The following is a 27,974-nucleotide window of genomic DNA, read 5'->3' on the forward strand; positions in this document are numbered from 1 at the left end:
AATTTATTAGAATCTTTCTTGGATTTTTCCTCTGCCTAGACTTCCCAAAAGGGTCACAATGCACCCTCTGAATGTCGTCTTTCAGACCAAAGGATTTATTCCATGGGAAGTGTTCCTCTATAAGTGTTATTATGACATTCTTTATGTCCGACCCTTCTCGCCCTTCTGGGACATTTAGAAATCTGAGATTGCACCTTCTGTACTGGTTTTCTAAAGCTTCTAACTTTTCCTCGATACTCTTGTCCTTTGCTTTTAAAGTTCTAATATCCTTCTGGGTTAGCTCTACCCTCCTAGTTAGACCCTCCACATCTGCTTCCACTGAGGAGAGTCTATCATTTAAAGCTATTAATTTGGAGTCCAAAGATTCAAATCTTTCGTGGAATTTGTTCTGGTTGTCTTTTGATATTTTAAACCTAGACCTCATCTCGTCTAGCATTTTTTCCAATATAACATCCATACTACTTCGTGGGTCACCCTGTGGATCAGTAGGATTAGTAGAAGGATTTTTAGAGGGGCTGTTTGACTCAATTGTAGCAGGCCCTGAGGTGGACCTTGACCTTGAGCTTGACTCGGGTTTTGAGTGAAAGGTAAGCTTTGGGGTATGATCTGAATTGGGGTCAGGGTCTGCAACCCTTCCTGCATCTGTTCTGTTAGCTCCCTTATGGGGACCTCTATGGGGGTATTAGTTGAAACATCCAGAACTTCTGTTAGAGCCAGGAGGACAGAGCTTTCCATGTTGAAATTGTGGCCGCTCACCTTCTCTAATTCTCCACAACTTAGATTCGGAGCCCGTTCCTGCACCTTAAAATAGGACTTTGGCGAGAGAGTGATTTTAATTTTAACGATTTTACCCCCTTCACCTACCTCCAGGTTGGTTTCTGCCAACCCCTTTTTTGTTAGAGGTTTGCCTAAATGCAGTTTCGGGGCTTTCTGTGAGACTCTTTTTGTAATCCAAGGGATGACGGGCTGTTTAGCCGCAGGGGGTAAACTTGCCTTAAGGAACTGCCTGCTCCTTAACAGTACGAAGACCAGTTCAGGGTCTGCTGTAATTTCATTATCTGTTTTAAGTGCACTTTTTCTTGGTTCTTGAACGCAAATTTTGTCAGAGGGTAGGTCTATTGAGTTAGATGTTGGATGCATTATGTTGTCTATAGTTCCCTTTTCCCCCTCCACTTTTGCTGCAAGGAATTTATGTATTGGTAGGGCGAGGGAAAAAGAGGAGGGCAAAGTTTCCTCTCTGGTGCATCTATTAGTGCCTCTATCGAATAGTCAGCCGGGTTAAGGTCACCCAGATTGTTTAACTTGCTCAAAAATTTTAGATTATTAATATAGACTGCTGAATGCACCCCGTTCTGAAGCTGAAACAAGTCCGAGCCAGATCGAATTCCTGGGCAAACCTTTGAGTTTTTAGAATCCCTAGGATGCAGAACCTGTCTGTCCCGTACTTCAGCTTCCCCCGCCTTACCTCTAAGAAACACCGAAATCTGGCTTACTGCTCTACTGCAGTTTTGTCTAGCCTCCCACCAGCTGGCGTTTGCTCTGCTTGCTGATTCCTGGATGAGTGAGCCCTGCTGAGGAGAACGATAACCTGCCTCCAGCACTCCGGTAGCAGCATCGGCAGCCTCAATCAGGACGCCGGGGGAAACTATCATCCCGCTAGTCCGTGGCCCCCCGCCTTTTGGTGAGTTCTTCGGCGAGATACGGATGCCCCCGCAAGGTTGTTGAATACAATGCGGTGTGCTCCCCTCTCTGGTGTTCAACAGCGCGTTCGGCGGCGTGTGGGTGTTGGCTTCAGTAGCGAGGATACAGAGGACGAATAAAGCCTCGTTTGTACTACTTTTACAATTCTTCGGATATATTACCCCCAGTACGCTCCACGAATATGTGACGTTATTCCGCAGGATAATATCCCGCATACCATTAGTCCGCATTTTTTATAACGCAAGTGCGTTTATAACTAAATACCATGATCCCGCAAACATTTACTCCGCATATGCCTTTACCACGCATGCCATCACAACGCAAAGGCATGCGTGGTGAAGGCATATACTTTGTAAAAGTACAATATTTGTCGCCAGTAGGTATATATAGTTAGGACCTAGTTACCATAGGAAATTCTGAACATTCTATTGGGAATAACTTTGGCGCCGATTGAGGGATCCGCCTGTAACTTAACTTAAACTTGCCTCGCTGTGCTCCGCTCCTTCCCTGAAAGTTTCGGGGGGATTCATCAAGCGGGGGCCGAGAAAAAAGGGGGGTCCCAAAACGTGTTTTCCCCATGTTAATTTCCATAGGGACATTCTGACAAGGCTGCAGCTCGAACGGTTGAACGGAATAACACCAGATTTGGAAAAATGGTAGGGACTGGTATGCAGCAGTGCCTTTTGTATGTTTGGTGTAAATCCCTCCAGTAGTTTTTGAGAAAATTGAATGTGAAATTGAGTCCAATGCAATTTTCCATTGGACCTTTAGACACAGCGACAGCCAGAACGGCTGAATGGAATTACTTTAAACTTGGAAAAATGGTAGAGCCTGGTATGCACAAGTGCCTTTTGTATATTTGGTGAAAATCCCTTCAGTAATTGTTGAGAAAATCGACTTCATTCAAATTATATATCTATAAGCGGGACACAGTGCGCGTACAGGCTTGCACCATCCTTGCACTGTCCTTGCACGTCCGCGGACCTTAGCGTGCGCCAAATTCTGATTGGCTGTTGGACGTCTGTCAACATTCCAGTCAGTTGAAATGAGGAAGTGTTGTCCGCCATCTTGTTTTTGTGGTAGATGATAGTGGTTTTAAACAGAAGTGTATTAGTTGACAAGGAGGCAGGGTAGAGATTCCTGAGCCCCCTATGTTTTGTCATGGGGTCTGTAAAGGACCCCGAAGGTTGGAATAAAATAAAAAATAAAAAATAAAAAATACAGAAAAAAGAAATACATTAAAATAAAAAGTTTCAGTGTTTAGATGTTGGTTGAGTGCAACATTGAGGGATGACTCTTTCACCTTTGGGTTTAGGTAGGTGTTTTGTGGAGAGTTTGTATGGTAATTAGTAGAGAGCATTGGGGGTAGGTTGAACATTATGTGAGTTTGAAAGTGTTGATAATTTGAACCAATTAAAATCAGCCGAGGTCCGTGGAGGGAGTTGCGGTGGGGTAGGCAGGTGGGGCGGAGGAGGGGCAGGGTGGGGGGGTGATAAACACCGGAATATGGATGATTACAGGTAAGTAAACAATTACATCAGTGATGTCATTTGAGATGTCATCAGTGATGTCATCAGTGATGTCACTGACCATGTCATGAATGATGTAATATGTGACATCATCAGCAGTGGATTGCGGGTGCGCGAATATAGTTAGTACAACTAACTATATAGGAGCAATTTCAATGGTTTTTTAAATGCTAATTCCTAACTATATATGACCTGAAACCTATGGTTTTTTTCAGTGAATTTGCAAGGTTTTTTAAATGCTAATTCCTAACTATATATGACCTGAAACCTATGGTTTTTTCAGTGAATTTGCAAGGTTTTTTAAATGCTAATTCCTAACTATATATGACCTGAAACCTATGTTTTTTTCAGTGAATTTGCAAGGTTTTTAAAATGCTAATGCCTAACTATATAATGTAAACATTTTGAATCTAAGATTTACCGGCATGATCAGTGATAATAAAGTCAACTTTTTAGATGTTGAAGTCTATGTGGAGGGAGGTAAGCTCCAAACCAGATTGCATCGCAAGGAGACCGCGGGCAACACGGTCCTTCATGCGTCCAGCCACCATCCAGGCCACCTGATCCGCAGTATCCCCTACGGGGAGATGCTGAGGATCAGAAGAATATGTAGCACAGATGAATCATGTTTGGCATCACAATTAAGCAGCAAGGAAAGGTTCTTGGAAAGGGGCTATTCGGAGGTCTTGGTTGTAAACGCCATGACAAGAGCCAATAGGATGAATACTCTGCTCAACACTGAAAGGAAATCTAATGAAACATCAAAGGTGAAAGACAGCGTAGGCGGCCAACCGAGATTAATTACAGCGTACAGCCGCCAACACAAGCAATTACAAAAGATCTTTCACAAAAATTGGCCAATAGTCAGGGGGGATCCCGTGATTGGCAAAACTTTGGCTGACCATCCAGCCATAACTTATAGTCGTGCTAGATCGAAGAGCGACAAGCTTGTGAAAAGTAGCCCGGAGGTGATGAGCAGAGACAATTGGCTCATGCAAAGTAAGGGCTTTATGAAGTGCTCTATTTGCATTCATGAACCATGGGGAAGAATAAGATGACATATGTGTCCCCATTCTGTGAGGTACCAAATCTGATCACCAAGAAAATGACATGCAAATCAGATTTTGTCGTTTATGTGCTGGAGTGTGCGTGTGGGCTACAGTACGTGGGTAGTACCAAACTACAGGTCCACAAACACATACTCCAGCACTTGCGGGCGGTTAACAATAAGGATGAAGCATACCCAGTGGCGAGACATGTCAATTCATGCCACAAGGGTGATTTGGGTTGCCTCAGCTATTATGCCATAGATCAGGGGCTGCCACTTCGTAGAGGAGGCGACAGGGAAGCGCGCCTAAGATTACTCGAGACTAGGTACATTCTTGAACTGAATACCAAGACACCGAATGGCCTTAATGCAACAGAGGACATGTACACATGCTTGTAAACGTAAAAAGTAAGTTGAACATACAAGCATGAGTAGGACCAAAAGGCATGCCCGGAAAAAATCTGGGGGCTGTATCATCTAAACAGAAAACTGCTTTTAAAATGTAATTTAATTTTTATTTTTCTAACTTCACAGGGGAAAATGTATTACTCTCACTAATATGTGCATTGGTTAAACATGATCATGTGGGCAGTGTAGACGCAGTTATCCACAAATACATTAAGCCCACTTGGGCTTTTATTCTAAATTACCCCCTTTTCTTTGTAAACCCAGTGGAAAAAACGTTGCATAATTTTGCACAGATAAAGCAGATTTTGCACGTGTTTTTATCAATTCGCATGAATGAATTTAAATTGTTTATTTGTATTCGTTTCGATAAATGTACATATATAATGAAATATTAACCATGATTTTACATTGATGTATCATAAAATGAAATGGGCTTTATTTAATATTTATCATTTATATATGTATTTATTTATTTATTGCGATATTTGCACAACATCTAATCTGGGTTTCCGAAGGGGAGAATAACAAATGCGAAACTGATGCAATGTATATATTTTAGCAACATGGCTGAGTAATTTTTTATATCTCATGCATCATCTCGCTGTTATGGTTAAAGGTTGTGGATTAGGCAGTAGTCTGTTGTTTATGTCTATAGGCCCAGGGGCATGTGACCCATGTATGCACTTTAAAATCACGAGATTTGAATGACCATGTCATGTGATCAAGGGCTCCAGGGCCCGAAACGCACCATGGCGAACGAAAGGTTGCACTAAATAAAACCAGCAAATTCACCTGATTGGGTCCGGTTCGTTCTTTGTATCCAGAGATGATGATATGCAGACGAAGTTCCTGGCATATATATATATATATATATATATATATATATATATATATATATATATATATATATATATATATATATATATATATATATATATATATATATATATATATATATATATATATATATATATATATATATATATATATATATATATATATATATATATTTATATATATATATATATTTATATATATATAAATATATATATATATATAATTTACTTAATTTAAAAATAAACTTTTTTTCATTTAAATTGAATTATTTATAATTATATTTGTTTATATATATATATATAACTTCTCCCCAGCTCGATCATCACATTGCTGCCTGGTTGGCGAGGGGTTCCAAGGAGAAGGCCACTTCATTACATTGCAAATCCCGAACGTTGTCGCAATTCTGCGAGTAGGCATCACGGCAGGACTTCAACCACCACAAGGCACTGCGGTCATCCAGGGGCGTGCCTTGAACTACAATAAGGGTGTTCCCTGCCACTACCCTGCACACCATTCGTCATCCTCTGAAGAAGAAGGCTCCGCCTTCGAAACGCGTCAGGAAACTACACGAAGCAGGAATCAATTTGAACTCTGTTCTGGTTTGCAGCCACTGAGCAACTTGTGCTGAATAAAGCCTTACCTGGAAACCCCGCGAGTGTGGCTGGTGTCCTTTCACCTGAGCGAACATATTTGGAAGGTCCCATCACCTTCCTGTGCTGCACCCGCCTTGGAAGAGTGAACGGCGTCTTGATGGGGTGGAGCGAGGTAGTAAAACTGCAATTTCGCCGAGCACCGCCACGCAGCCTGATGCAACGGGTCCATGATGGCGAGCATCCCGCTTGTGGGGTCTAGATCATATACTTCTCCCCAGCTCGATCATCACATTGCTGCCTGGTTGGCGAGGGGTTCCAAGGAGAAGGCCACTTCATTACATTGCAAATCCCGAACGTTGTCGCAATTCTGCGAGTAGGCATCACGGCAGGACTTCAACCACCACAAGGCACTGCGGTCATCCAGGGGCGTGCCTTGAACTACAATAAGGGTGTTCCCTGCCACTACCCTGCACACCATTCGTCATCCTCTGAAGAAGAAGGCTCCGCCTTCGAAACGCGTCAGGAAACTACACGAAGCAGGAATCAATTTGAACTCTGTTCTGGTTTGCAGCCACTGAGCAACTTGTGCTGAATAAAGCCTTACCTGGAAACCCCGCGAGTGTGGCTGGTGTCCTTTCACCTGAGCGAACATATTTGGAAGGTCCCATCACCTTCCTGTGCTGCACCCGCCTTGGAAGAGTGAACGGCGTCTTGATGGGGTGGAGCGAGGTAGTAAAACTGCAATTTCGCCGAGCACCGCCACGCAGCCTGATGCAACGGGTCCATGATGGCGAGCATCCCGCTTGTGGGGTCTAGATCATATACTTCTCCCCAGCTCGATCATCACATTGCTGCCTGGTTGGCGAGGGGTTCCAAGGAGAAGGCCACTTCATTACATTGCAAATCCCGAACGTTGTCGCAATTCTGCGAGTAGGCATCACGGCAGGACTTCAACCACCACAAGGCACTGCGGTCATCCAGGGGCGTGCCTTGAACTACAATAAGGGTGTTCCCTGCCACTACCCTGCACACCATTCGTCATCCTCTGAAGAAGAAGGCTCCGCCTTCGAAACGCGTCAGGAAACTACACGAAGCAGGAATCAATTTGAACTCTGTTCTGGTTTGCAGCCACTGAGCAACTTGTGCTGAATAAAGCCTTACCTGGAAACCCCGCGAGTGTGGCTGGTGTCCTTTCACCTGAGCGAACATATTTGGAAGGTCCCATCACCTTCCTGTGCTGCACCCGCCTTGGAAGAGTGAACGGCGTCTTGATGGGGTGGAGCGAGGTAGTAAAACTGCAATTTCGCCGAGCACCGCCACGCAGCCTGATGCAACGGGTCCATGATGGCGAGCATCCCGCTTGTGGGGTCTAGATCATATACTTCTCCCCAGCTCGATCATCACATTGCTGCCTGGTTGGCGAGGGGTTCCAAGGAGAAGGCCACTTCATTACATTGCAAATCCCGAACGTTGTCGCAATTCTGCGAGTAGGCATCACGGCAGGACTTCAACCACCACAAGGCACTGCGGTCATCCAGGGGCGTGCCTTGAACTACAATAAGGGTGTTCCCTGCCACTACCCTGCACACCATTCGTCATCCTCTGAAGAAGAAGGCTCCGCCTTCGAAACGCGTCAGGAAACTACACGAAGCAGGAATCAATTTGAACTCTGTTCTGGTTTGCAGCCACTGAGCAACTTGTGCTGAATAAAGCCTTACCTGGAAACCCCGCGAGTGTGGCTGGTGTCCTTTCACCTGAGCGAACATATTTGGAAGGTCCCATCACCTTCCTGTGCTGCACCCGCCTTGGAAGAGTGAACGGCGTCTTGATGGGGTGGAGCGAGGTAGTAAAACTGCAATTTCGCCGAGCACCGCCACGCAGCCTGATGCAACGGGTCCATGATGGCGAGCATCCCGCTTGTGGGGTCTAGATCATATACTTCTCCCCAGCTCGATCATCACATTGCTGCCTGGTTGGCGAGGGGTTCCAAGGAGAAGGCCACTTCATTACATTGCAAATCCCGAACGTTGTCGCAATTCTGCGAGTAGGCATCACGGCAGGACTTCAACCACCACAAGGCACTGCGGTCATCCAGGGGCGTGCCTTGAACTACAATAAGGGTGTTCCCTGCCACTACCCTGCACACCATTCGTCATCCTCTGAAGAAGAAGGCTCCGCCTTCGAAACGCGTCAGGAAACTACACGAAGCAGGAATCAATTTGAACTCTGTTCTGGTTTGCAGCCACTGAGCAACTTGTGCTGAATAAAGCCTTACCTGGAAACCCCGCGAGTGTGGCTGGTGTCCTTTCACCTGAGCGAACATATTTGGAAGGTCCCATCACCTTCCTGTGCTGCACCCGCCTTGGAAGAGTGAACGGCGTCTTGATGGGGTGGAGCGAGGTAGTAAAACTGCAATTTCGCCGAGCACCGCCACGCAGCCTGATGCAACGGGTCCATGATGGCGAGCATCCCGCTTGTGGGGTCTAGATCATATACTTCTCCCCAGCTCGATCATCACATTGCTGCCTGGTTGGCGAGGGGTTCCAAGGAGAAGGCCACTTCATTACATTGCAAATCCCGAACGTTGTCGCAATTCTGCGAGTAGGCATCACGGCAGGACTTCAACCACCACAAGGCACTGCGGTCATCCAGGGGCGTGCCTTGAACTACAATAAGGGTGTTCCCTGCCACTACCCTGCACACCATTCGTCATCCTCTGAAGAAGAAGGCTCCGCCTTCGAAACGCGTCAGGAAACTACACGAAGCAGGAATCAATTTGAACTCTGTTCTGGTTTGCAGCCACTGAGCAACTTGTGCTGAATAAAGCCTTACCTGGAAACCCCGCGAGTGTGGCTGGTGTCCTTTCACCTGAGCGAACATATTTGGAAGGTCCCATCACCTTCCTGTGCTGCACCCGCCTTGGAAGAGTGAACGGCGTCTTGATGGGGTGGAGCGAGGTAGTAAAACTGCAATTTCGCCGAGCACCGCCACGCAGCCTGATGCAACGGGTCCATGATGGCGAGCATCCCGCTTGTGGGGTCTAGATCATATACTTCTCCCCAGCTCGATCATCACATTGCTGCCTGGTTGGCGAGGGGTTCCAAGGAGAAGGCCACTTCATTACATTGCAAATCCCGAACGTTGTCGCAATTCTGCGAGTAGGCATCACGGCAGGACTTCAACCACCACAAGGCACTGCGGTCATCCAGGGGCGTGCCTTGAACTACAATAAGGGTGTTCCCTGCCACTACCCTGCACACCATTCGTCATCCTCTGAAGAAGAAGGCTCCGCCTTCGAAACGCGTCAGGAAACTACACGAAGCAGGAATCAATTTGAACTCTGTTCTGGTTTGCAGCCACTGAGCAACTTGTGCTGAATAAAGCCTTACCTGGAAACCCCGCGAGTGTGGCTGGTGTCCTTTCACCTGAGCGAACATATTTGGAAGGTCCCATCACCTTCCTGTGCTGCACCCGCCTTGGAAGAGTGAACGGCGTCTTGATGGGGTGGAGCGAGGTAGTAAAACTGCAATTTCGCCGAGCACCGCCACGCAGCCTGATGCAACGGGTCCATGATGGCGAGCATCCCGCTTGTGGGGTCTAGATCATATACTTCTCCCCAGCTCGATCATCACATTGCTGCCTGGTTGGCGAGGGGTTCCAAGGAGAAGGCCACTTCATTACATTGCAAATCCCGAACGTTGTCGCAATTCTGCGAGTAGGCATCACGGCAGGACTTCAACCACCACAAGGCACTGCGGTCATCCAGGGGCGTGCCTTGAACTACAATAAGGGTGTTCCCTGCCACTACCCTGCACACCATTCGTCATCCTCTGAAGAAGAAGGCTCCGCCTTCGAAACGCGTCAGGAAACTACACGAAGCAGGAATCAATTTGAACTCTGTTCTGGTTTGCAGCCACTGAGCAACTTGTGCTGAATAAAGCCTTACCTGGAAACCCCGCGAGTGTGGCTGGTGTCCTTTCACCTGAGCGAACATATATATATATATATATATATATATATATATATATATATATATATATATATATATATATATAATATATATATATATATATATATATATATATATATATATATATATATATATATATATATATATATATCCACCACCAGCCCCGCCTCTTCCTAAAGAACGGGTCCGACACATGCACTGGGACCACACCAGGAAAGTTTTATTACCACCATTCGGACATCACAGTTCCGTAAAAACACCTGGCAGACGCGTTTCGGCGTTTGCCTTCCTCATTGCCAGCATTGTGTTCCTAGGTTCGATAGTTCTGTGTGGGGTGTGGGGTATATCCTGCTCATTATACTCCCATTGGAGGCAAGCATGTCAAATCAGAGGCGCCGTTCTTCATACCTCTGCAGCAGTCCTCGCTATGCATGCTGGTAGATTGAGTCCCCACACTGGTCCGTAGTCCGTTCAGATCACACAGGCAGGATATGTAGGCAAATCCTTCAAACACGTGGACTCAAGGTACAGTGACCGGTCCGTGCACTCAGTAATGCCCCAACAATTGTCAGCCGTGTGGGTTTGCCCACTTTCTGCTGCGCGGTCTCTTCCTGACGGCAATCGTCTCCCGGTGGTGTCCCAGTCAGCTGGAATCACGCTGCTCTCTCCCCGGTACCAAACAAAGTCTAGGGCGGGGGGGCGCCACTGTGTGCATTCAGCACGCAACACCACACAAGGAAATGCCGGCTTCAGTGGAGCACCAGACCGAGAGGCGTGTCGGATTTGCAGCGCCGACCGCTGCATACACATCCACCACCAGCCCCGCCTCTTCCTAAAGAACGGGTCCGACACATGCACTGGGACCACACCAGGAAAGTTTTATTACCACCATTCGGACATCACAGTTCCGTAAAAACACCTGGCAGACGCGTTTCGGCGTTTGCCTTCCTCATTGCCAGCATTGTGTTCCTAGGTTCGATAGTTCTGTGTGGGGTATATCCTGCTCATTATACTCCCATTGGAGGCAAGCATGTCAAATCAGAGGCGCCGTTCTTCATACCTCTGCAGCAGTCCTCGCTATGCATGCTGGTAGATTGAGTCCCCACACTGGTCCGTAGTCCGTTCAGATCACACAGGCAGGATATGTAGGCAAATCCTTCAAACACGTGGACTCAAGGTACAGTGACCGGTCCGTGCACTCAGTAATGCCCCAACAATTGTCAGCCGTGTGGGTTTGCCCACTTTCTGCTGCGCGGTCTCTTCCTGACGGCAATCGTCTCCCGGTGGTGTCCCAGTCAGCTGGAATCACGCTGCTCTCTCCCCGGTACCAAACAAAGTCTAGGGCGGGGGGGCGCCACTGTGTGCATTCAGCACGCAACACCACACAAGGAAATGCCGGCTTCAGTGGAGCACCAGACCGAGAGGCGTGTCGGATTTGCAGCGCCGACCGCTGCATACACATGCACCACCAGCCCCGCCTCTTCCTAAAGAACGGGTCCGACACATGCACTGGGACCACACCAGGAAAGTTTTATTACCACCATTCGGACATCACAGTTCCGTAAAAACACCTGGCAGACGCGTTTCGGCGTTTGCCTTCCTCATTGCCAGCATTGTGTTCCTAGGTTCGATAGTTCTGTGTGGGGTGTGGGGTATATCCTGCTCATTATACTCCCATTGGAGGCAAGCATGTCAAATCAGAGGCGCCGTTCTTCATACCTCTGCAGCAGTCCTCGCTATGCATGCTGGTAGATTGAGTCCCCACACTGGTCCGTAGTCCGTTCAGATCACACAGGCAGGATATGTAGGCAAATCCTTCAAACACGTGGACTCAAGGTACAGTGACCGGTCCGTGCACTCAGTAATGCCCCAACAATTGTCAGCCGTGTGGGTTTGCCCACTTTCTGCTGCGCGGTCTCTTCCTGACGGCAATCGTCTCCCGGTGGTGTCCCAGTCAGCTGGAATCACGCTGCTCTCTCCCCGGTACCAAACAAAGTCTAGGGCGGGGGGGCGCCACTGTGTGCATTCAGCACGCAACACCACACAAGGAAATGCCGGCTTCAGTGGAGCACCAGACCGAGAGGCGTGTCGGATTTGCAGCGCCGACCGCTGCATACACATCCACCACCAGCCCCGCCTCTTCCTAAAGAACGGGTCCGACACATGCACTGGGACCACACCAGGAAAGTTTTATTACCACCATTCGGACATCACAGTTCCGTAAAAACACCTGGCAGACGCGTTTCGGCGTTTGCCTTCCTCATTGCCAGCATTGTGTTCCTAGGTTCGATAGTTCTGTGTGGGGTGTGGGGTATATCCTGCTCATTATACTCCCATTGGAGGCAAGCATGTCAAATCAGAGGCGCCGTTCTTCATACCTCTGCAGCAGTCCTCGCTATGCATGCTGGTAGATTGAGTCCCCACACTGGTCCGTAGTCCGTTCAGATCACACAGGCAGGATATGTAGGCAAATCCTTCAAACACGTGGACTCAAGGTACAGTGACCGGTCCGTGCACTCAGTAATGCCCCAACAATTGTCAGCCGTGTGGGTTTGCCCACTTTCTGCTGCGCGGTCTCTTCCTGACGGCAATCGTCTCCCGGTGGTGTCCCAGTCAGCTAGAATCACGCTGCTCTCTCCCCGGTACCAAACAAAGTCTAGGGCGGGGGGGCGCCACTGTGTGCATTCAGCACGCAACACCACACAAGGAAATGCCGGCTTCAGTGGAGCACCAGACCGAGAGGCGTGTCGGATTTGCAGCGCCGACCGCTGCATACACATCCACCACCAGCCCCGCCTCTTCCTAAAGAACGGGTCCGACACATGCACTGGGACCACACCAGGAACGTTTTATTACCACCATTCGGACATCACAGTTCCGTAAAAACACCTGGCAGACGCGTTTCGGCGTTTGCCTTCCTCATTGCCAGCATTGTGTTCCTAGGTTCGATAGTTCTGTGTGGGGTGTGGGGTATATCCTGCTCATTATACTCCCATTGGAGGCAAGCATGTCAAATCAGAGTCGCCGTTCTTCATACCTCTGCAGCAGTCCTCGCTATGCATGCTGGTAGATTGAGTCCCCACACTGGTCCGTAGTCCATTCAGATCACACAGGCAGGATATTTAGGCAAATCCTTCAAACACGTGGACTCAAGGTACAGTGACCGGTCCGTGCACTCAGTAATGCCCCAACAATTGTCAGCCGTGTGGGTTTGCCCACTTTCTGCTGCGCGGTCTCTTCCTGACGGCAATCGTCTCCCGGTGGTGTCCCAGTCAGCTGGAATCACGCTGCTCTCTCCCCGGTACCAAACAAAGTCTAGGGCGGGGGGGCGCCACTGTGTGCATTCAGCACGCAACACCACACAAGGAAATGCCGGCTTCAGTGGAGCACCAGACCGAGAGGCGTGTCGGATTTGCAGCGCCGACCGCTGCATACACATCCACCACCAGCCCCGCCTCTTCCTAAAGAACGGGTCCGACACATGCACTGGGACCACACCAGGAAAGTTTTATTACCACCATTCGGACATCACAGTTCCGTAAAAACACCTGGCAGACGCGTTTCGGCGTTTGCCTTCCTCATTGCCAGCATTGTGTTCCTAGGTTCGATAGTTCTGTGTGGGGTGTGGGGTATATCCTGCTCATTATACTCCCATTGGAGGCAAGCATGTCAAATCAGAGGCGCCGTTCTTCATACCTCTGCAGCAGTCCTCGCTATGCATGCTGGTAGATTGAGTCCCCACACTGGTCCGTAGTCCGTTCAGATCACACAGGCAGGATATGTAGGCAAATCCTTCAAACACGTGGACTCAAGGTACAGTGACCGGTCCGTGCACTCAGTAATGCCCCAACAATTGTCAGCCGTGTGGGTTTGCCCACTTTCTGCTGCGCGGTCTCTTCCTGACGGCAATCGTCTCCCGGTGGTGTCCCAGTCAGCTGGAATCACGCTGCTCTCTCCCCGGTACCAAACAAAGTCTAGTGCGGGGGGGCGCCACTGTGTGCATTCAGCACGCAACACCACACAAGGAAATGCCGGCTTCAGTGGAGCACCAGACCGAGAGGCGTGTCGGATTTGCAGCGCCGACCGCTGCATACACATCCACCACCAGCCCCGCCTCTTCCTAAAGAACGGGTCCGACACATGCACTGGGACCACACCAGGAAAGTTTTATTACCACCATTCGGACATCACAGTTCCGTAAAAACACCTGACAGACGCGTTTCGGCGTTTGCCTTCCTCATTGCCAGCATTGTGTTCCTAGGTTCGATAGTTCTGTGTGGGGTGTGGGGTATATCCTGCTCATTATACTCCCATTGGAGGCAAGCATGTCAAATCAGAGGCGCCGTTCTTCATACCTCTGCAGCAGTCCTCGCTATGCATGCTGGTAGATTGAGTCCCCACACTGGTCCGTAGTCCATTCAGATCACACAGGCAGGATATGTAGGCAAATCCTTCAAACACGTGGACTCAAGGTACAGTGACCGGTCCGTGCACTCAGTAATGCCCCAACAATTGTCAGCCGTGTGGGTTTGCCCACTTTCTGCTGCGCGGTCTCTTCCTGACGGCAATCGTCTCCCGGTGGTGTCCCAGTCAGCTGGAATCACGCTGCTCTCTCCCCGGTACCAAACAAAGTCTAGGGCGGGGGGGCGCCACTGTGTGCATTCAGCACGCAACACCACACAAGGAAATGCCGGCTTCAGTGGAGCACCAGACCGAGAGGCGTGTCGGATTTGCAGCGCCGACCGCTGCATACACATCCACCACCAGCCCCGCCTCTTCCTAAAGAACGGGTCCGACACATGCACTGGGACCACACCAGGAAAGTTTTATTACCACCATTCGGACATCACAGTTCCGTAAAAACACCTGGCAGACGCGTTTCGGCGTTTGCCTTCCTCATTGCCAGCATTGTGTTCCTAGGTTCGATAGTTCTGTGTGGGGTGTGGGGTATATCCTGCTCATTATACTCCCATTGGAGGCAAGCATGTCAAATCAGAGGCGCCGTTCTTCATACCTCTGCAGCAGTCCTCGCTATGCATGCTGGTAGATTGAGTCCCCACACTGGTCCGTAGTCCGTTCAGATCACACAGGCAGGATATGTAGGCAAATCCTTCAAACACGTGGACTCAAGGTACAGTGACCGGTCCGTGCACTCAGTAATGCCCCAACAATTGTCAGCCGTGTGGGTTTGCCCACTTTCTGCTGCGCGGTCTCTTCCTGACGGCAATCGTCTCCCGGTGGTGTCCCAGTCAGCTGGAATCACGCTGCTCTCTCCCCGGTACCAAACAAAGTCTAGGGCGGGGGGGCGCCACTGTGTGCATTCAGCACGCAACACCACACAAGGAAATGCCGGCTTCAGTGGAGCACCAGACCGAGAGGCGTGTCGGATTTGCAGCGCCGACCGCTGCATACACATCCACCACCAGCCCCGCCTCTTCCTAAAGAACGGGTCCGACACATGCACTGGGACCACACCAGGAAAGTTTTATTACCACCATTCGGACATCACAGTTCCGTAAAAACACCTGGCAGACGCGTTTCGGCGTTTGCCTTCCTCATTGCCAGCATTGTGTTCCTAGGTTCAATAGTTCTGTGTGGGGTGTGGGGTATATCCTGCTCATTATACTCCCATTGGAGGCAAGCATGTCAAATCAGAGGCGCCGTTCTTCATACCTCTGCAGCAGTCCTCGCTATGCATGCTGGTAGATTGAGTCCCCACACTGGTCCGTAGTCCGTTCAGATCACACAGGCAGGATATGTAGGCAAATCCTTCAAACACGTGGACTCAAGGTACAGTGACCGGTCCGTGCACTCAGTAATGCCCCAACAATTGTCAGCCGTGTGGGTTTGCCCACTTTCTGCTGCGCGGTCTCTTCCTGACGGCAATCGTCTCCCGGAGGTGTCCCAGTCAGCTGGAATCACGCTGCTCTCTCCCCGGTACCAAACAAAGTCTAGGGCGGGGGGGCGCCACTGTGTGCATTCAGCACGCAACACCACACAAGGAAATGCCGGCTTCAGTGGAGCACCAGACCGAGAGGCGTGTCGGATTTGCAGCGCCGACCGCTGCATACACATCCACCACCAGCCCCGCCTCTTCCTAAAGAACGGGTCCGACACATGCACTGGGACCACACCAGGAAAGTTTTATTACCACCATTCGGACATCACAGTTCCGTAAAAACACCTGGCAGATGCGTTTCGGCGTTTGCCTTCCTCATTGCCAGCATTGTGTTCCTAGGTTCGATAGTTCTGTGTGGGGTGTGGGGTATATCCTGCTCATTATACTCCCATTGGAGGCAAGCATGTCAAATCAGAGGCGCCGTTCTTCATACCTCTGCAGCAGTCCTCGCTATGCATGCTGGTAGATTGAGTCCCCACACTGGTCCGTAGTCCGTTCAGATCACACAGGCAGGATATGTAGGCAAATCCTTCAAACACGTGGACTCAAGGTACAGTGACCGGTCCGTGCACTCAGTAATGCCCCAACAATTGTCAGCCGTGTGGGTTTGCCCACTTTCTGCTGCGCGGTCTCTTCCTGACGGCAATCGTCTCCCGGTGGTGTCCCAGTCAGCTGGAATCACGCTGCTCTCTCCCCGGTACCAAACAAAGTCTAGGGCGGGGGGGCGCCACTGTGTGCATTCAGCACGCAACACCACACAAGGAAATGCCGGCTTCAGTGGAGCACCAGACCGAGAGGCGTGTCGGATTTGCAGCGCCGACCGCTGCATACACATCCACCACCAGCCCCGCCTCTTCCTAAAGTACGGGTCCGACACATGCACTGGGACCACACCAGGAAAGTTTTATTACCACCATTCGGACATCACAGTTCCGTAAAAACACCTGGCAGACGCGTTTCGGCGTTTGCCTTCCTCATTGCCAGCATTGTGTTCCTAGGTTCGATAGTTCTGTGTGGGGTGTGGGGTATATCCTGCTCATTATACTCCCATTGGAGGCAAGCATGTCAAATCAGAGGCGCCGTTCTTCATACCTCTGCAGCAGTCCTCGCTATGCATGCTGGTAGATTGAGTCCCCACACTGGTCCGTAGTCCGTTCAGATCACACAGGCAGGATATGTAGGCAAATCCTTCAAACACGTGGACTCAAGGTACAGTGACCGGTCCGTGCACTCAGTAATGCCCCAACAATTGTCAGCCGTGTGGGTTTGCCCACTTTCTGCTGCGCGGTCTCTTCCTGACGGCAATCGTCTCCCGGTGGTGTCCCAGTCAGCTGGAATCCCGCTGCTCTCTCCCCGGTACCAAACAAAGTCTAGGGCGGGGGGCGCCACTGTGTGCATTCAGCACGCAACACCACACAAGGAAATGCCGGCTTCAGTGGAGCACCAGACCGAGAGGCGTGTCGGATTTGCAGCGCCGACCGCTGCATACACATCCACCACCAGCCCCGCCTCTTCCTAAAGAACGGGTCCGACACATGCACTGGGACCACACCAGGAAAGTTTTATTACCACCATTCGGACATCACAGTTCCGTAAAAACACCTGGCAGACGCGTTTCGGCGTTTGCCTTCCTCATTGCCAGCATTGTGTTCCTAGGTTCGATAGTTCTGTGTGGGGTGTGGGGTATATCCTGCTCATTATACTCCCATTGGAGGCAAGCATGTCAAATCAGAGGCGCCGTTCTTCATACCACTGCAGCAGTCCTCGCTATGCATGCTGGTAGATTGAGTCCCCACACTGGTCCGTAGTCCGTTCAGATCACACAGGCAGGATATGTAGGCAAATCCTTCAAACACGTGGACTCAAGGTACAGTGACCGGTCCGTGCACTCAGTAATGCCCCAACAATTGTCAGCCGTGTGGGTTTGCCCACTTTCTGCTGCGCGGTCTCTTCCTGACGGCAATCGTCTCCCGGAGGTGTCCCAGTCAGCTGGAATCACGCTGCTCTCTCCCCGGTACCAAACAAAGTCTAGGGCGGGGGGGCGCCACTGTGTGCATTCAGCACGCAACACCACACAAGGAAATGCCGGCTTCAGTGGAGCACCAGACCGAGAGGCGTGTCGGATTTGCAGCGCCGACCGCTGCATACACATCCACCACCAGCCCCGCCTCTTCCTAAAGAACGGGTGCGACACATGCACTGGGACCACACCAGGAAAGTTTTATATATATATATTCACTGAAAAAAACATAGGTTTTAGCCCATATATAGTTAGGGATTAGCATTTACAAAACCTTAATTTACTCGCACAAAACCATAGAAATTCGCATATATAGTTAGATGCAATAACTATATATCGCGCACCCGCAACCCACTGCTGATGATGTCACATATTACATCATTCATGACATGGTCAGTGACATCACTGATGACATCACTGATGACATCTCAAATGACATCACTGATGACATCACTGATAACATCTCAAATGACAACATCCAGTGACTGTATGTTTCTGTAAAGTTAAAATATGTCTTACATATTGAAGAATGAGTGGATGTATAAGTGTTTGGATGAAGGATTTAGTAGGTGCATGACTGACTGTATGAGAGAATGATTAAATGTGTCTCACTGAGTGCATGGGTTAGTGACTAAACTGTCTTAATTTGTGCATCATTATTACTGTAGTTCTGTAAACTGCTGCATGTGTTGATCAGTAGCTATATGAGTAACTATATGGGTTATTGATTGGTTGCCCAAATATTTGTATGGGAGACTGAGTGTGTGTGTGGGGGTGGCTGAGAGGTGTGTGACTCTGTGCATAGATGTGTGAGCAGTTGATTCAGTAGATGTATGGGTTCAAAAGTGCATGTGAAAACAGCTGTATGGGCGGGTGACTGTGTGCATGAGTGTATTGGTGAGTGAATGGATATCTCAGTGCTACATGTCAAAGTAACTACATATGTAAAACACAGTACATGTAAGAGTTGACATATATAAATAACTGTGCATAAGAGCCGGTGAATGTGTGAGTGGCTGTATGGATCATTGTGAACTTGTATCAGGGATTGTATAAGAGAGTAAATATGTGTTAGTATATGTTTGATTAAGTAAGGTGTGTATAACTGTATAGTTGAGGAAATGGAGGTGTGATTGATTCTTTGCATGACTGACTAGGTGTGTGAGTAACTCCATGGATGAGTGACAGTCTGTGAGAGTCTGTTTACACTGATTGTATCTAAGGTTATATTAGAGTCTGAAGAGGTTGATCGTATTATCACATGAATGATATCATCAGTGATGTGATCAGTAATGACAAATGAGATGTTATCGGTGATTTTACAAGTGATGTCATTTGAAATATCATCAGTGATGTCATCAGTGAAGTCACTGACCATGTCATGAATGATGTCATTTGAGATGTCATCAGTGATGTCATCAGTGATGTCACTGACCATGTCATGAATGATGTAATATGTGACATCATCAGCAGTGGGTTGCGGGTGCGCGATATATAGTTATTGCATCTAACTATATATGCGAATTTCTATGGTTTTGTGCGAGTAAATTAAGGTTTTGTAAATGCTAATCCCTAACTATATATGGGCTAAAACCTATGGTTTTTTCAGTGAATTTCAATGGTTTTTTAATAGCAAATATCAAAAGCTGTCAAATGTCAAGTACGTGATAGGTAAAAACTTTTTCGTGTTTATGCACGCTGATGTGCTTTGAACGCTGCCCCCCCCCCCTCTTTTCTCTTAGTAGTACTCTCTCTTTGCACATAGTGAAGGGTAGTTAACGCAGGCCTTTGCCCCCGTTGTAATCCGTCGTGCCTGCTTGTCTCTCCATTTGATTGATTGTTATCCAAGCATTTACTGTTTTACAATTGATTCTCTTTGGTTCATTCTCTATTTACAAACAAGCACAAAGTCGCAATACTCTGTTTAGTCTTTGCAGATAGTGAAAAATCGTGTAAAAAAACAAAAGTAATCGAGCAAAATCAGTAGGCCACTAATGGGATCTCTTTTTGACCTCGCTAAAATAGAAACATTAGGAACAACCCTTCATGAGAAATACGAAAATAGTGAGATGAACTGAGCTCCACGCCATGAGGGCTGCAAGACAACTCGGCTCCGCCACCCACCCCGCCCAAAATAACGATAAACTCTATGCAAATATTATAAATATATACAACACACCAGCAAAGTAACAGGGTAAAACATTTTATTAAATAACTATTTACATAATTATTTTATACTTTTTGTTGCCTGATCCGGCTAGCTCAATCGATCGAGCATGAAACTCATAAACTTTGATAGCAAGCGTTGCTGCTGATGCTATGCAGACAAAAACTGGTTTTCAGTTTGTACATTCATCAAGATTTTTCCATTCAAGGCTGGTTGAGAGTTTGTAGAACAATGGCTTCAGATTTTCAACATACGGTGTGGTGGCGCGGACTGGGAGGGGGCGCTTGGCTCCTGCCCCCTCCCCAAGTCGTGTTGCCCTGGTGTGGCCTAAGATCGCCCCCGACATAGGCGGCCGGCTCCCGGGGTCCGGCGGAACTTTTTGCCTTTTGATGACTCTTCCATTCTGGACCTTGTCCCACAATCCGTTTGACCTGAAGACACGCTGTAGTGGGGCGCCCCTTTACCGTTTCAGTTGCCATTCCGCCCGCTTTTGCTACACTGTGCCTCTTCCGCCATTCAGCTGTTTACCGCCCGCTCTTGCGACTACAGCGTCTCGCTCACCATGTAGTTGAGTTGCTCCCGCTCTTGCGATGCAGCGATAGGCGGCTGCCACAAGACTCTCAAAATGGCGGCCGGCTCTTCAGATTTGGGCGTGATCCACTAAAATGGCCCTGGGACACCTTGGAACTCGGACGCTTGTCTGCTAGGGCTTGGGCCCCATTCTCGAAAGCGTCCCCTGAGCCTTGAAGATTCTACAAAAGTCTTGGGGGCCCCCGACTCCCGCAGGCTTCTGGTGGGGAGTGGCTGCCATGATTGCTCGTGGAATGGCCACGACTGAGCTACGAGATGGTGGTGCTCTCATGCTGACGCCAGCTTCAGTCTGAAACATCCAGAAACACTATAGACTACCAATTCGATCAGTTCCGGTAGCGCCCCATTGTGACCCGGTAGGGAAGAACTTGCCCTCCCCTCTTTGACTGATGGTTCTTGTTGCCTGTCCCTTCTGTTGTCATTTAACAGAACTTTTTAGACTACTGAAAGGGGTTGTGTTCCGACCGCTGGTTGGTGGAGACATTTTGACTATATTCTGGACCTACGTTGTCGCGTAATGCGTTATATGACACGCCGCGTGCACCCGGAAGTGCTCCGGTGCGTGAAGCGCAGCTTCCCGGAAGCGATCCGGGGCGCGGCGCGTAACGTAAGCATAACAGGTCATGTGACTTGTTTATAAAACTTTTCATTGGTTCATTTTACTTTTGTTATTCTAATGATGAAAGGCTTGGTCATATGACCTAAAAATTACGCTTTTTATTGCTTTCGAACATTATTTTTTCTTAAACATATATGTTATAATGTTCCAGGCTAATGTACTTTCCCGGAAAATTTACAACTGTCCTGCAAGTAAAATATATTCCTTTTTCTAGCAAAAGGGCGTTTCTTCGTCCCATGACGGAGCCGTTGAGCAAAAGATGCTCGGCCTGCTGTCTTAGTCGCCGATACTCCTGAATATCAGATTCTTATCGATCACTTTATGTTGCAGGAGTAAAAAACACAACAGCCCTTGACCATTTATCTTAACTGCGTTCCTGCGTATTATACCTTTTATCCGTCATGTAATTGGACTGCTTTATTTCACTTGCCTTTTACTGATTCGAAAACAGTGACTAAAATTAAAAACTTTACCAATGTAAATACTACTACCATGTTTTGTTTTAAAAACCTTTATTGTGAAAATGTCAGTATACAAATACGGGCCTATAACCACGTAGGCCGGCCACGGAGCAAACTGGAATCGTATATGATGAGGAAACATTTACACTGTAGAGGAACGTAACGAGCGGGCCATTAGGTTGTAAGAACTAAGGTGTCTAACAGTTGCGGAATCGGTGGACGTACATTTTGTAATTAAAATGCGACAGGGCCACTTACAATAAAATTTTCTAGATATACATTTGCGGGCAAGTACCATGGGTGACGTTAATTCGAACTTACAATAGTACAGTAATCAATAACACGTCAGAACTTAATATCAATAAGGATGTCGAAATATTCAATCAATTCTCGTCCCCGCCCGCCATGTGCTTCAAAACTGCATACGTATCTCGTGATATCAAGGTTGTTCAACCAGTACACAACAAGGAGTTACGAGTCCCATTTATACCGGCGCCATTTTGGGCGAGGCCGGGCAGGTCCAGGATATAGTCAAAATGTCTCCACCAACAAGCGGTCGGACCAGAACCCCTTTCGGCAGTCAAAAAAGGTTCAGTTAAATGACAACAGAAGAGATAGGCAACAAGAACCAACAGTCAAAAGAGGGGAGGGCAAGATCTAAAGCCATTGTTCTACAAACTCTCAACCAGCCTCGGATGGAAAAATCCTGAAGAATGTACAAACTGAAAACCATTTTTTGTCTGTATAGCATCACCAGCAACGCTTGAGTCAGCTTTGTGTGAAGCCGCCATTTTGATTCAATCAATAGCGTCCCCCTGCACACATTCAGGGACCTGGTCGTGTCTTCAGGTCAAACGGATTGTGGGACAAGATGCAGAAAGGAAAAGGAAAAAAGTTCCGCCGGACCTCGGGAGCCGGCCGCCTATGTCATGGGCGATCTTTGGCCACACCAGGGCAATAGTGAAGCTGCAGCAGGTGCAAATAAGCTTCAGACAGTGTTACAAGCACTGCTCAGAACTCTCAACTATGGCACCCAACATCCAGGACTTGCCATCCGGATCTTGGCGCCTTGTGCTGGTTCCGACCTATTCACACATCGGTCCGCTACTGACACCACCTCATAAGCCAACGGGGCACCCCACGCCGACTTTCGGCGCAGCATTGTAGGATGGACACACCAGTGCGGCAACTTGCTGGACACCACCTCGGTGCCATCCAGATCTCGGCGCGTTGTGCTGCCTTCGGCCTACTGTAGCCGCAAGTGCGGACGCAACTCAGCTGGATAGCGAGTGAAACACCAAGGGGCGCCCCACTGCAGCCGAGGAGCCTCCATCTTGGGGGCGACGCACAGCATCACATTGCTTTCTCAAACAGCCCCCACTGACTGACGCGACCTCACAGGCCAACGGGGCGCCCCACGCCGACTTTCGGCGCAGCATTGTAGGATGGCCACACCAGTGCGGCAACTTGCTGAACACCACCTCGGTGCCATCCGGATCTTGGCGCGTTGTGCTGCCTTCGGCCTATTCGCACATCGGTCCGCTACTGACACCGCCTCACGTGCCAACGGATTTTCTACGCTTTTTATACCAGCGCGTAACGTAAGCATAACAGGTCATGTGACTTGTTTATAAAACTTTTCATTGGTTCATTTTACTTTTGGTTTCCTAATGATAGAAGGCTTGATCATATGACCTAAAAATAACACTTTTCATTGGATTAAAACATTTTTTTTTCCCAAACGATGAAAGCCCCACCTTGTTTCTGGATGTTTCAGACTGAAGCTGGCGTCAGCATGAGAGCACCACCATCTCGTGGCTCCGTCGTGGTCATTCCGCGAGCAATCATGGCAGCCGCTCCCCACCGGAAGCCTGCAGGAGTCGGGGGCCCTCAAGACTTTTGTAAAATCTTCAAGGCTCAGGGGACATCCGAGTTCCAAGGTGTCCCAGGGCCATTTTAGTGGATCAGGCCCAAATCCGAAGAGCCGTCCGCCATTTTAAAAGTCCTGTAGCAGCCGCCTATCGCTGCACCGCAAGAGTGGGCGCAACTCAACTACATGGTGAGCGAGACGCTGTAGCCGCAAGAGCGGGCGATAACCAGCTGAATGGAGGATGAGGCACAGTGTAGCAAAAGCGGGCGGAATGGCAACTGAAACGGTAAAGGGGCGCCCCAGTACAGCAGACGAGCCTCCACCTGGGGAGGCCCGTTCACGCCGCCTCCCCCCCCCCCCCCGGGGCGCCCCACGCCATTTTTCGGAGCAGCATTGTAGGATGCCAAAACCAGTGCGGCAACTTACTGGACATCACCTGGTTGCCATCCACATCTCAGCGCGTTCTGCTGCCTTGGGACTATTCGCACAACAGACCGCTACTGACGAGGCCTCCCCCCGCACCACCCGGGACGCCCCACGCCGTTTTTCGGAGCTGCATTGTAGGATACCAAAAACCAGTGTGGCACCCAGGTAACATCACCTGGGTGCCGTCCAGAACTCAGCACGTTGTGCTGCCTTGGGACTATTCGCACAAAACACAGCTACTGACCATTGTTGCTTCTTTTTTAAAAAAATGTTTAAATGTATTTACTGTTTTTGTTGCGTTGTATATATTTATAAGTTATTAAAATGTTATAATCCTACTACTTTGTTGGAGTGCTATATATTTTTAATGTGACACATAATTGTAAAAACTTTGATGTACAAAGAGGCATCCCTGGAATCTTCCGCTTCAGGCTCGGACCCACACACCCTCACAGTGAGAATCCCCTCCCCAATCACAATACAGGATGGTTATCAGATAGTAGGAACGCGTGTGGTGTGACGGATCTCATCGGGTGTGGGCTTTGATCTACTGTAACTCCTTTGAAGAGGGGTGATTCTCTACAGCTGGGGCCATAAACTACACCTGCAGGACTAGGTGATAGCCTGGGACCGGCCTGGACAATCGGACACAGAGGAAGAGGAGTGTCAGAGGGTGCGGTAGTGAATAGGGTGAAAGGGAGGTGTCGGGCGGGCACAGGGTGTGATTCTCAGAGAAGAACAGCGCAGATGGGAGGAGGTTTCTGGCCCATGCATGAGAGAGAGAGCGGGGGTGACCAGTGCGTGGGGGAGATGCTTGCGAGGGTGGGAAGCCATGCTGAGGATCAGCGGCGTGCAGAGAGTGGGTCTGGTCAAGGCATCAAAATGGCTGCCGTGCTCAACAAAAGTGTGGCATTGCAAAAAAGGCAAGATGGCGCAGACAATGTTTATCAATAAGGATTAATTTATAACAATTATTTTTAACAAAATATTTAATCGCAGTGACAAAATGGCGGTCAACAGTTTCTAATTTCCATCTAATCGAACGTTAACAGACGTCACGCAGCAAAAAAAAAGAAAAGCTCACGAACAGCGCAGATGGGAGGAGGTTTCTGGCCCATGCATGAGAGAGAGAGCGGGGGTGCACGCAGCAAAGAAAAAAAAAACGCTCACGAACAGCGCAGATGGGAGGAGGTTTCTGGCCCATGCATGAGAGAGAGAGCGAGGGTGACCAGTGCGTGGGGGAGATGCTTGCGAGGGTGGGGAGCCATGCTGAGGATCGGCGGCGTGCAGAGAGTAGGTCTGGTCAAGGCATCTAAAATGGCTGCCGTGCTCAACAAAAGTGTGGCATTGCAAAAAAGGCAAGATGGCGCAGACAATGTTTATCAATAAGGAATAATTTATAACAATTATTTTTAACAAAATATTTACTCGCAGTGACAAAATGGCGGTCAACAGTTCCTGATTTCCATCGAATCGAACGTTAACAGACGTCACGCGGCAAAAAAAACAAAAACGCTCACGCACAGCCGCTGGAAGACATGTATCAACATATATGAGCCTCCTCAGCCACCCTCAGAAAACATAAGGGGTCAGGATACGTCTCCTGTACCCCCTTATACCTAGTAATTTAATTAAATCGAAACACAAAATGGCGAATTCACGTTTCGCTACCAGTTTGCGACCCGGTTCGCGAACCGAGGAGCGCTTCTACCGCGAAAAATCAAATTTTTATTATTTGCCCCACTGGACCCTTTAATAACCCCAACATCATTCCTATGGGGTCAAGAAGGATCTACCTTGCCCCCTTTCATTAAATTCCCCCTTCGTTTTTCTCCTCCTCTTGTCTCTCGATCCTAACAGTCCCTATAATTTTGCCAAGTTTCGTGTAAATCCATTCAGCCGTTCGAGCTAAAAGTGAGGCCAAAGGCCCTATGGAAAAATGAATGGGAAAAACGCGTTTTGGGACCCCCCTTTTTTCTCGGCCCCCCCTTGACGGAACCCCCGGAATTTTCAGGGGCTGCTCAGAAACAAAATGTGCCTCTTTCCTGAAAATTTCAGCCGATTCCGTCCACAAACGCCAAAGTTATTAGACATAGAATTTTCAAAAGTTCCATAGAGAAAAAATCCTAACTATATATACCTACTGGTGACCGCCAGTAGGTATATATATATATATATACCACGCTGGTGTCAAATGAGCTGCTAATGACTGTGGGCACTGAGAAAGGCTTTACGAAGCTGAAATGCATTCGCCGATCAAACTGGTCTGAATAAAGATGCCTCCACAGTGTTTCCCCTAACGTGGCCTCTGTTCTCTTTCTTGAAGGAGTTTTCGTGGCATTTACAGCGTGTCTGCCAGAGGCACGCAACAGAGGTCCCCGCACTTCAAGAGGCCCGGCTATCACTGGCAGTTGTAGAAACGGACTGTTTCTTCGTGTTTTCTCCAAGGTATTGGATGAGCCAGGGTCCGCCACAGAACACAGAAGGAGAAAAGGCAGTGAAGGGGTCATTGACTCTGCGTTGGGTGCTCGTGACTTCATGTTTACCCCTGCCAGAATATTTCCTGTGACTCTGTGGTTGTGCGGTTTGGGGACCCAAGGGGGCACAAGAATTCAGACAGCACACAGCAGATTTGGACTGGATTTTAACGTGGCGCCCTGAACTCTGTATATTCTTTCCACCCCCTGCATCACTTACCTGGAGGAAATGGTGAACTCTGGGAGTTGCAGTTTGATCACACTACGCAATCTGCAACAGGTGAGCAAGGACTCAGTCTTAGGGGTGGAGCAGAACACAGCGTAACAGCAAGGGGCAGGATATTTAAACCACGCTGGTGTCAAATGAGCTGCTAATGACTGTGGACGCTGAGGAAGGCTTTACGAAGCTGAAATGCATTCGCCGATCAAACTGGTCTGAATAAAGATGCCTCCACGGTGTTTCCCCTAACGTGGCCTCTGTTCTCTTTCTTGAAGGAGTTTTCGTGGCATTTACAGCGTGTCTGCCAGAGGCACGCAACAGAGGTCCCCGCACTTCAAGAGGCCCGGCTATCACTGGCAGTTGTAGAAACGGACTGTTTCTTCGTGTTTTCTCCAGGGTATTGGATGAGCCAGGGTCCGCCACAGAACACAGAAGGAGAAAAGGCAGTGAAGGGGTCATTGACTTTGCGTTGGGTGCTCGTGACTTCATGTTTACCCCTGCCAGAATATTTCCTGTGACTCTGTGGTTGTGCGGTTCGGGGACCCAAGGGGGCACAAGAATTCAGACAGCACACAGCAGATTTGGACTGGATTTTAACGTGGCGCACTGAACTCTGTATATTCTTTCCACCCCCTGCATCACTTACCTGGAGGAAATGGTGAACTCTGGGAGTTGCAGTTTGATCACACTACGCAATCTGCAACAGGTGAGCAAGGACTCAGTCTTAGGGGTGGAGCAGAACACAGCGTAACAGCAAGGGGCAGGATATTTAAACCACGCTGGTGTCAAATGAGCTGCTAATGACTGTGGGCGCTGAGGAAGGCTTTATGAAGCTGAAATGCATTCGCCGATCAAACTGGTCTGAATAAAGATGCCTCCATGGTGTTTCCCCTAACGTGGCCTCTGTTCTCTTTCTTGAAGGAGTTTTCGTGGCATTTACAGCGTGTCTGCCAGAGGCACGCAACAGAGGTCCCCGCACTTCAAGAGGCCCGGCTATCACTGGCAGTTGTAGAAACGGACTGTTTCTTCGTGTTTTCTCCAAGGTATTGGATGAGCCAGGGTCCGCCACAGAACACAGAAGGAGAAAAGGCAGTGAAGGGGTCATTGACTCTGCGTTGGGTGCTCGTGACTTCATGTT

The sequence above is a fragment of the Lissotriton vulgaris genome, chromosome 1_1 (assembly GCF_964263255.1).
Source record: "Lissotriton vulgaris chromosome 1_1, aLisVul1.2, whole genome shotgun sequence".
NCBI lineage: Eukaryota > Metazoa > Chordata > Amphibia > Caudata > Salamandridae > Lissotriton > Lissotriton vulgaris.